Below are 12,380 nucleotides of genomic sequence, written 5' to 3'. Positions count from 1 at the left end.
GGAGAAGTACAGAGAATGTCAGAAGGAGTTGCATTGTGTTTTTGTAGACTTGGAGAAAGCATATGACAGGGTGCCTAGAGAGGAGCTGTGGTATTGTATGAAGAAGTCAGGAGTGTCAGAGAAGTATGTAAGAGTGGTACAGGATATGTACGAGGGTAGTGTGACAATGTTGAGGTCTGTGGTGGGAGTAATGGATGTGTTTAAGGTGGAGGTGGGGTTACATCAAGGATCAGCTCTGAGCCCTTTCTTATTTGCAATGGTGATGGACAGGTTGACAGACGAGATCAGACAGGAGTCCCCATGGACTATGATGTTTGCAGATGACATTGTGATCTGTAGTGAGAGTAGGGTACAGGTGGAGGAGACCCTGGAGAGATGGAGATATGTCCTAGAGAGAAGAGGAATGAAGGTCAGCAGGACTAAGACAGAATATATGTGTGTGAATGAGAGGGAGGATAGAGGAATGGTGAGGATGCAAGGAGTAGAGGTGGTGAAGGTGGATGAGTTTAAATACTTGGGGTCAATAGTTCAGAGTAATGGTGAGTGTGGAAGAGAGGTGAAGAAGAGAGTACAGGCAGGATGGAGTGGATGGAGAAGAGTGTCAGGAGTGATTTGGGACAGACGAGTACCTGTAAGAGTGAAAGGGAAGGTCTACAAGAGGGTAGTGAGACCAGCTATGTTATATGGATTGGAGACAGTGGCATTGACAAAAAGGCAGGAGTTTGAGCTGGATCTGGCAGAGTTAAAGATGTTAAGATTTGCACTGGGTGTGATGAGGGTGGACAGGATTAGGAATAAGTATATTAGAGGGTCAGCCCAGGTTGGAAGGTTTGGTGACAAAGCCAGAAAGGCAAGATTACATTGGTTTGGACATGTGCTGAGAAGGGATGCGGAATATATTGGGAAAAAGATGCTAAGAATGAAGCTACCAGGTAACAGGAAAAGAGGAAGGCCTAAGATAAGGTTTATGGATGTAGTGAGAGAGGACATTCAGGTGGTTGGTGTGACAGAGCAAGATGCAGAGGACAGGAAGAAATGGAAACAGGTGATCTGCTGTGGCAACCCCTAACGGGAACAGCCGAAAGAAGATGATGATGATACTGTAGAGTTTACAGTCATCATAAACATTGGAGCATTTGGTGCCATTATTTCCATATTACATGCAAATGTTTTGTTTGTTAACTGGATGGGTTTGCTGATCCATAATGTACCATTTTTAATCATGGCAAAAGCCATGTGCAACTAAATAAAACTGAAAAACAATCAAATATTAATAACATTACAAAGCAAAAAAAAAACAGCACCATGACATGGAGGAATAAAGCTCTGACTTGTTGTAGAAAAGCAGAGTTTGACTAGTTGCCTAAGCATGAGAACAGATGGCCAGGGAGTAAGGGAATTGTGTTTCATTTTTTTGGTTTCTCACAGCTGATCATCACCTTCAGAAAGGGCATAGTCTCATCCACCATGTCCAAACCATGTTTATGGCCTGTGAGGAATCAGGGCAACTGCAGCAGAATTTGGTTCCTACTAAGGAGTATTTCTTCATGCCCTAAGTTCTCCGTCATCTGATTGCACTCGTAAATTCCACGGCTGGATGTGCTGACTTATCATTATCTATTCACGGCAACTCAGTCGGTGCGCCCACCACACTTAGCACAATGAGCGCCTCTAGGGGTGAACTGCAAGGCTGAAAACTACAGACCCATACATCTCACTAGTCGTGTATGTAAAGCCATGGAAATAATTATCATGGAGATGATCAAGAGAGATGTAGTGAACCTCCAGACACTGGACCCAACCCAGTTTAGTTTCATCAATGGCAGATCATGCCTACTCAACCTGGTGGACTTCTTTGAGTGGGTCAACAAAACAATGGACAAGGGCAAAATCATTTACACTGCCTACCTTGACCTGACCAAGGCATTTGACACAATACCCCACTCGGGCATTGTTGACAAACTCAAGAGGTTAGGTGCAAACCCATATGTCACCCGGTAGATAGCCAACTGGCTTACAGACAGGACCCAGGAAGTTATAATTGGTGAGTCCACTTCTACAAAGAGGCCAGTCACAAGTGGAGTCCCCTCAGGGATCAGTCCTTGGACTTCTCCTTTTGGCATTTACTTCTTAGAAGTCAATCCCAATGTCATTGCTCTCTGGCTGACTAAATTTGCAGATGATTGTAAATTAGGAGCTGTCATTGAATCTCGCACTGACATAAAAGTTCTCCAGAAGGGGCTGACACAGGCTAATAACTTGTGTCAGAGCTATAGACTAAAACTAAATTCCAAGAAATGCATAATAGTATCCTTTGTGAAGACATCCATCCCTGGTAACTATCACATTGACAACACACCCCGTAGAGTTGACCCAGTAGTCAGGGACTTAGGGACACACATAGATAGTAATCTAACCATTGATTATCACATATCTACAATGGTGAGGAAATCATTCTATGTTGCACAACTTATAAACAAAGGTATGGCATCTATGTCCAAGGAAGTCATTGTGCCACTGTATTTGGCATTCATCAGACCTATCACTGAGTACAATGCCCCCTTTGGTATGTACCTAAACAGGCATACCCAACAGTTGAAATGGCCACAGAGGTTCCTCACTAAAAATACAGGTTGTAAGTAACATGTCCTATGCAGACCGTCTCAAGCCCCATATCCCTATATTCTGTCTCCTACAGGCTTTTGAGGGGAGATATATGCCTGGCATAGAGGGCATTAGAGAACCCCACTCTGATGAACCTCCTGCATATCAACAACAGCACCAGAATTATCCATTCTAAAGAATTAAACCTTACCTGTGATATAAATAGGACCTGCTGGAGAGAGAGAGAGATGTATACCAGAGACTACCCCATCTATGGAACAGGCTCCCCATCCATGTGAAGCAGAGTTCCTCCATAACACAATTCAAGTGCATCTTGGACAATTGAATGGAAAACCGGAAAATCATTCCCTGGTTTGGCACCTATGTCTATAATAGATTCCGATACCTGTAAATGGCTCATCTCACAGGCCAATGCTTACACTTATCAAGGGTATCAGAACTTGTCAGAGATTTGGGATAGATGGCTATGCTTAAAAAGGCCCTTGTGGTCATTAGCCTAGTGGACACTTATGAACCTATAAAGGTCTAAACCTGAATACCTAGTAAGCAACCAAGTGGCTGTACACAACAAAAGCAACAACTGGTCCCATGTTGTCTTACATCTCTGATAACCACAAAAAAGCTATGAAGGCTTGTAGCATAAGTATCCCATTTCCAATTCCAGGTTTGATCATATGCCGTACATTCTGTCCACTTATCACATACTGCCCCATATACTTTGTCAATGAAAGTTTGTGATGCAAGTAGTGCTTGTGTTTTGAAAATTAGTAACATGCTGCCCTGCATCTTCATAATACTATACATGCTTCCAGTCCTGCAAAGGTTCACTTCCTGCTTAGAGGGATATGCATGCATGCATGTAAGCACACAGAGAAATACACACACATGCATATATGCATGTAACATCAACACACATTTGTGCATGTGTGCACTCATTTACATATGCATACAAGCATATAAATGTAAACTCACAAATGTTTATCCATATCCACATCATGTACATATGTGCACATGTGTGTTCACACTCATGCAAACACACACGTGCAGTCCAAGCAGGGTAGAGGAACAAAAGGAAGCCATAAGAAGGACAAAATATCATGTAGGAAATAACAGTAATAAGCTATTTAGTCTGCTAGAAGTCTGCGGCTACCACTCCATCTATACAGTGTAAGAAGGAATCAGTATTGCAAACTAAACAAGGATATACATCTTGAGCCTCAAGAGGAGGAGCACACTCAAGCAAATCTGCAGTCTGCGGCTACCACTCCATCTATACAGTGTAAGAAGGAATCAGTATTGCAAACTAAACAAGGATATACATCTTGAGCCTCAAGAGCAGGAGCACACTCAAGCAAATCTGCAGTCTGGCTACCACTCCATCTATACAGTGTAAGAAGGAATCAGTATTGCAAACTAAACAAGGATATACATCTTGAGCCTCAAGAGCAGGAGCACACTCAAGCAAATCTGCAGTCTGCGGCTACCACTCCATCTATACAGTGTAAGAAGGAATCAGTATTGCAAACTAAACAAGGATATACATCTTGAGCCTCAAGAGCAGGAGCACACTCAAGCAAATCTGCAGTCTCGGCTACCACTCCATCTATACAGTGTAAGAAGCAATCAGTATTGCAAACTAAACAAGGATATACATCTTGAGCCTCAAGAGCAGGAGCACACTCAAGCAAATCTGCAGTCTGCTACCACTCCATCTATACAGTGTAAGAAGGAATCAGTATTGCAAACTAAACAAGGATATACATCTTGAGCCTCAAGAGCAGGAGCACACTCAAGCAAATCTGCAGTCTGCGGCTACCACTCCATCTATACAGTGTAAGAAGGAATCAGTATTGCAAACTAAACAAGGATATACATCTTGAGCCTCAAGAGCAGGGTCAGTCCACCCAGGCATTCTACTTGTATGTTTTATGAGAGTGAAGCTATTACATTAGCAGTATTTCTTAGTAGTTCTCAGCTTGCTAATAAAACTGACTGTTGTAGCCTTGTGCCCCGATAGTACAGTAATCCTAACTGTCCAATAGACAGTATAGATTTAATTCACATCCCTGTGACTAAATTAAATTAACCATCAAGCAGCCTTCTCAGTTCTTTCTGCCTTAGTTTGTATCACTTGGAGGATCACCTGTTTATTTGCATCTCTATCATTGCTAATGTATCTCCCTACTCTAATCTGTGCACAAACTGGTTACTCATCAGCAAGTCAATGTAAAGATACACTCCCAACCTTAATAAACTTTGCTGTCTCTTCTCTCCTTCACTTTACAGGTAGTTTGAATTATTACTTACCCTCTCTGAGGCCTACACTGATTTCCACTGATTGCCTCTCTGGTTTCTTTGCATTCCACCTGGTTTACACCCCTTGTGCTATCTCCCTCCCCCAATACAAAGTCAATATTAGAATCCTGCTGAGGATGGAGCCATCTTTAAATTTCTAGTCTTCCACCAGGACACAAGTGCTCTTCAGCAATTACATTCTGCTAGCCGGTAAGCCATTAGACCTCAGGAATTTGTTTTAAAAGTGTTCAGATTTGTAAAGTAATACTTACTTTTTTCTCTTGCCTTGGTTGGCTCTGGCTCTGCCCTGCTTCATTGGCTCTCTCCCCCTGCCCTGCCCCCTATTCCCTCCCACCCCCTCTACCTCTACATTTATAGTAATCATAGCCACACCCACAGCTCACCCTCACATCACCTCCACGAATCACAGCTCCTCAAGTCATATCACATTAAACCACACCAACTTGCTCCACACAAAATACTCCCAATCACTCTCATTCCCACTAGGCATTTTTTGCATCACCCACACTACTTCCCCATCCACATATAGTGCAACCCTATAATTCCTATTCAGACCCCCACCTAGAAACAACATAAACTTTATAACCATGACTATCACACAACTAAATCTAGTCTGTCTTCTCATAATTCTTTACAACACCACAAGTTATCACTCTAGCAATATCCCTAAACTTAGTAGCACAACACTGCATTATGCACTCTCATACACAGACACCACACATTATAATAATATCTGCCCACACTTATTCAAGAACTACATAATGGACCAATTCAGAACTAAACACATATGCTCTCATTCCTACTCCAAAAAACACAATACTTTCTCACACTCCTCACCAAACTCCAACATCTGTATAACCATTTTAACTCCAGGCTCACCATAAGTGGGGATATCCACCCCAACCCAGGCCCAAATCCATCCTGTCCAACACAAACTGCTCCAACACAAATGTCAGAACATAACACCCATACTTTTTTCATCCCTGGGCATATCAACAACAGCAGCAAAACCAACCATCATTTAATGCTAAATATTAATATTAGAAGTATCAAAAATAAAATACCTGAACTCCAGGCCACAATAGCACACTACTCCCCAGACATAGTTGCTTTAACAGAAACCTGGCTAAATAAAAACATAGCTAACTCAGAAGTTCTCCCTACCGGCTACAATATCATTAGACAAGACAGACCACTTGGTGGAACTGCCTTACTCTACAAGTCCAACTTAACTGTCCAGCAATTACCAAACTCCTACCCCTCCCCCAATAATTGGGACATACTTATCTCACAACTTCAACTTCACCCTAAAAAGGTCATCACCACAATTGTGATCTATATTCCACCTGGTAATACACCTGCTAGCCTTGAAGACTTATTATCCTGGTGTTCTTCCACATACTCACAAGAAACCCTTATTCTGGGGGACTTCAACAAAGATTGGTTCACCTGTATATCAGAACCACCAAGTAATCTAATAAATTTCCATGGCTACCAGCAGCTAGTCCAAATTCCAACTAGGTGTGATAAAAAATCTAAAAGGGAATCCATCCTTGACTGGGTCCTAACTAGCAACCCCACATTGTACCCTCACACAGGCAGTCTCCCAGACACCTTAAGTGACCACAACATAATATACTTTATACATAGTAGAACAAGCATATGCAAAACCACTAACTATATATCCACTAGAAACACAAACAAATTCTCTCCTGAGGTCCTCAACACTTTACTGTGTAACTGTGACTGGACCCCCCTAAAAACCCTCCCACTTGACCAGGCTGTAGCATATTTCAACAAAACATTTCTACAACACCTAGACACTGTCGCTCCATTAAATCCAGGTTAGAACTTCTACAAACCCCTGGCTCAGTAAAGAAACCAAACAAATCCTCAAGTCCAGAGACACTGCCTGGCGTTACTATCAAAAAACAAAGAAACACAAAGCCTAACTAAGTACCAAGAACTAAAAATGCATTAGGCTGGACAAAAAAATCCTACTACACAACATTACAAACTAAATACCAACACAACCCCCAAAAATTTTGGAAAAATGTAAACCAGCTACTAAAACCCAGCCAAAAGGCTACCCCAAACCAACCACCCCTGACACTAAAGTTCCCATCGAAACACAATTCAACTCCCACTTTGTGAACTCAATTCTATCCTTAGTATCACAGGACAGTTCCTTCCTCACTATCCCCCCCCAACACAAATAACACTAATACAAGCTTTACCCTCAAAACAGTTTCCACCACTTCAATCAAAAGCATGCTCTCCAAACTAAAAACCTCATCAACAGCAGCCAACCTACTCCCCAGCTATTTCTTGAAACTTACAGCAGATGCTATTGCTATCCCAGTCTCCACTCTCATAAACAGATCAATTGTTGAAAACTATGTGCCCAAACTCTGGAAAATATCCTATGTTACACCCATACATAAAGGCGGGACCTCCACTGAACTTAATAACTACAGACCCATTGCTTTACTCTCCCCCCTGGCCAAAATCCTAGAAAAATGCATCCATACCCAGATGCTAAACTATCTCCTAGACTGCAACATCCTGTCACCTACTCAGCATGGTTTCAGACCTGCCCATAGTACCACTACAGCTCTCCTCTGCTTCACAGACACAGTAAACCGTCTCAAAAATGAAGGCCTACGAGTTTCAACTCTTTTTTTGGATATGTCCAAAGCATTTGACACAGTCTCACACCAAATCCTGCTAAACAAACTAAACCAATATCATCTATCTAATTCCACTCTTACCTGGTTCCAAAGCTACTTAACTGACAGGTACCAAGCTGTGAAATGGGAAAATTCTCTCTCTCCTCAGCTGCCCATAACTATAGGAGTCCCACAGGGTTCTATCTTAGGACCACTACTATTCACAGTCTTCACAAATGACCTCCACACCTCCACACAGCATGCATCTATAATTCAGTATGCAGATGACACTACCTTAATCTGTGCTGCACAAAACATTCCCACCCTCCTGCAAACAACTCAACTAGCATTCTATGACGTTGAAAACTACCTTACCAAAGCCCAACTTATCCTCAATCCAAAGAAAACTCAGCTTATGATTATAACCAGTTCTAACAAAAACACTAACAGTCAATTCACTATCTACTCCACAAATGCTACTCCAATTGCTCCAGTGGCACAGGCTAAGCTACTGGGAATAACCATAGACTCCCACCTAAAATTTGATAGTCATCTGAACTTAACTATTAAAAAGTACATGCCAAACTGGGGTCACTCTACCGTATCAAACCATTTCTTACCAACAACACAAGATCAGCCATTGCTCGCTCCCAACTTCTATCCACCCTACTCTATGCATCTCCCATTCTGACTAATCTCAACAAAACTGAACTAAGCAAAATGGAAGCCTGCTATAACAGAATTGCCGCTTTGCTGCAAATTGCTCATATAGAACTCATCACTGTACTGCTTTGAGACAGCTCCACTGGCTTGAACTGCCCAACCTCCTAACCTACAATCAGCTCTGCCTCTGTCATTCTATCTATTACCTCCCCAATAAGTGTCCTGCCCTCAAAAACCTAGTACAACATCACTCAGCCAAAAGGCCTCTTAGATCATCAAGCAAACTACTACTAGAAGTCACCAACAGCTACAATAGCTTTGGAGATGCACTATATAGTAGTTCGGTGGCTAAAAAATGGAACTCTGTCCCTACTAGCATTCAAAACACATCATCCAAAGCCTCCTTTAAAGACCTCATCAGGCAACATCTCAAGCAAATTTGGCAGTGCCATGATTGCTCCCCAGGCTAGTGAAAGCAGATAACATATACATACTAAATCTAGAGCAATTGATAATAGTTTTCAATCTTACTCACAAACACTGGCTAATCTACAATGTATGTACTGTACCTGTGTACTATGTATGTATTCTACCTACATTCCAAAGTTCAGACCACAAATCTATTACTTACCTTTATTTTTAAAATTAATATTTTTTTGATTGTTCTCTCCACTGTAACTGTTTGTGCCGCATACCACTGTAAAAACATGTCTCTTGTAATTTGTGTGTATACTGATCATGTCTAAATAACTAAATGTGTCTGTAATTTTTCTTTGTGGAGCTTTTCTCCCCAGGCCTCTGCTGAAAAAGGGCCTTTTTGGCTCAGTCAGACACCCCCGGTTAACAAATGTAAAATAAAATAAAATAAAATAAAATAAATAAATAAATAAATTTATCAAGGATGGTGAGGTGGGCACAATAGAAGAAGGTCTTCAATGTTGTAGATAAGCTGGGCACATTAGGGGAATGCTTGCAGGGCAGAAGATATGCTGGGCACAATAGGAGAAGGTCTGCAATGTTGTAGATAAGCTGGGCACAGTAGGGGAATATATGCAGGGCAGAAGATATGCTGGGCACAGTAGGGGAAGGTATGATGGGCAGAAGATATGTTGGGCACAGTAGGGGAAGGTATGCAGGGCAAAAGATATGCTGGGCACAGTAGGGAAATGCATACAGGGCAGAAGATACATTGGGCACAATAGGAGGAGGTCTGCAATGTTGTAGCTAAGCTGGGCACAGTAGGAGAATGTACGAAGGGCAGAAGATATTTTGGAGAGCTCAGGAGGAACAATTAGATTTTGGTGATGAACGTCTAGACAATAGTTAAAGTTAAGGCCAGGAGAAATTCAGAGATGGTGAAATGCACAAGAAGAGGAGCTGGGAGGGTGTATGCAGGTAGGTGCAGTCTAATTAGAAGAGTCTACTCAATTTTCCAAAGCTGAGACATCTTGAGAAGGATTTGGTTAGAATAAGAGAAGGAACAGCAGTAGTGGTACAGGTGGTGGTGACATCCACTGAATAAGAGAAGGAACAGCAGTAGTGGTACAGGTGGTGGTGACATCCACTGAATAAGAGAAGGAACAGCAGTAGTGGTACAGATGTGGTGACATCCACGTTTGAAGCAAGAAGATGATGAAAAGAAGTTGGAATGAAGCTGCTAACTATAAGTAGAGCAGAAAATAATTCAGATGTTCATAAGCAGCTCTACAGGGCATAAAAACTGACCTAGATGACAGTGGGATATTTGTTCTCATTATGGAAATACTTCAATGTGTAGTCTTGAAGAATAGAAGAGTAAAATACTGCAATTGCATTCCTTATACAAAGCTGTTCATTTGCCTTAGCGGATGTTCTCATAGTGCAGAATACATTCATAGGGTACATATAATTATTGAAACATTGTGTTTCACGTCATTTTGAGGTGTAGTTTCAGGTATAGTAGAGTAATATGGGGTATTATTTTAACGATGCTGCTGTATATGGCAATATCATGAGTGCTGGCATTTTGAAACCGTTCTGTTAGTGGCAAGCATTTATTCTTTGCAACCACTTTGTTTAGCAGTGATGGCGAACCTATGAGACCCAAGTCAACAGTGACACATGCCAGAACATTTTGAGTGACTTGCCACCGATCACCAATGCCTGAGTTACCAAAGACACTGCTTTTGCATTGGTTGCTCATGTGAAGTGCACTGAATTATTTTGTACCAAGAGCTTTTGGCATGCCAAACCCAAAAGGTTCGCCATCACTGTTGTACAGGGTACTGCTTGCACTAACTTCAAAACCCATAAGTTGTTTGAAGGTATATACCTGTCTGCCCATATCATTCAGTAAATTTACCACTAAGCATTTTTGATTTTTTTTTTTGACAGTTCTAACAGAAAAAGTGGTAATTAAATGTTACAAATCAGTCCTATCTTGTAGGCTGATAAAAAAATAAAATGCATGATCCGAGGGCTATTAAGAAACCCGCCTTTATTGAACATAATTAAAGTATTATGCACTTTCGTCCCTGCAACCAGGGACTTCATCAGAATACAATTACACAATACAACAGCACTATTTAAATACCCCTCCTCTCCCTTAGATAGTAAGGTATGTAATTAAAAGTAAATTCCAAAATAAGAATTTTTTTAAGTAGTATTTTTTATACATTTGGTGATATTTGTGAAACACAATTCTGTTTAGTTGAGATGTAACTGGAGTAGTCACTTATATTATTTGTTTATTGACATCATTTGGCAGGACAGTGATTGGTTGTTTATTCTCCTTTCTTAGGGAGAGGAAGGGTATTTAAATAGTGCTGTTGTATTGTGTAATTGTATTCTGATGAAGTCCCTGGTTGGAGGGACAAAACCTCAGATCATGCATTTCATTTTTTTATTACTTTGGCTTGCACAGTACCATTTTATCAGTTGTCTATCTTGTAGGCTGCTTTTATGGATTATGGTGACTACCATTTAGAGGAAGTACCTGAAAAGCCTATCACTACTGCTGTTACAACACCTATATATGATACCACCAGTCATACAATTAAAAGTAAATACAGAAATAACTCTAAAACAAGAAGGATACTGTAATGGAGAGAAACATTATCTGATTACTGGTTATCTGTGCTCTTCACATATACATGTATTAGCACTGATTTTCTGACGCTCGTTAAAGAAAGTAAACAGTATAGGAGTTGGTGAAAACATTATGCATCATTTTGCTTTATAAGAATAGATGCAAGCATCTACATATTATTTATTTCACAACGTTGATGAGATAATGAGTAAATAAGGCCTGCACTGTGACCAAATGGTGCATATGTTATAGTGACCCTTGTCTTCTTGCGGAGGTCTCAGAGTCGAGTAACTAGCTCTGTATGCCACCTTCCCTAGGTTCCTTTAACCTGTGTCACACTTCACAGAAAAAAACAAAAAAGAAAAAAAAACTTTTTGTAGCAGAGCAAGCATTCTCATGCACTCACATATGGAGACCCTATAAGATATATACAAACTCTACAGATGGATTGAAAATTTGCGCAATAAAACTACAAGTTTCAACAAACTTTTTTTGTGTCTTTCGGCTTTTCCCAGTTAGGGGTCGCCACAGCAGAACTCTGGTCCGCTAATGATTGGCAGTAGATTTTTGCGTGCTGGCTTGCCGGGCCTAATGCACAACCTTCAATGAAGGAAGGCCCATTCATGCATGTCGACACACAGAAGACGCTCTAACTGAGAATCGAACGGGTAACGTCTAACTGTGAGGCGACAATGCTACCGCAGAACCACCACCACAGTACAAGTTTCAACAAACTACCAATTAAAAAAAAAAATTGCAGAAAAGCCACTCAACAATCCTACACTTTTTGGAATTAAGTTATGCTCTGTATTGCCAGATTTTTAATTCAGAAACATGTCTTTGCATGCATAATATCATGACATCCTGTGTCATCACGAAGAGCCTGTCAAAAATAGAGGCAGTGTCCAAGCTATCGCTTTTGGGAATGTACAACTGCAGTTGGAAGAAAGATGACTAGCAGAGGATAAAATCCCAAAGAAATAGAGACCAGTTAAGATGTTTAAAGGAAATGTGACATCTGTAACACAGATCCACAATTC

This window comes from Protopterus annectens, chromosome 9.part0 (genome assembly GCF_019279795.1).
Source record: "Protopterus annectens isolate FY-2018-M chromosome 9.part0, PAN1.0, whole genome shotgun sequence".
NCBI lineage: Eukaryota > Metazoa > Chordata > Ceratodontiformes > Protopteridae > Protopterus > Protopterus annectens.
Note: the sequence above shows the minus strand (reverse complement) of the source record.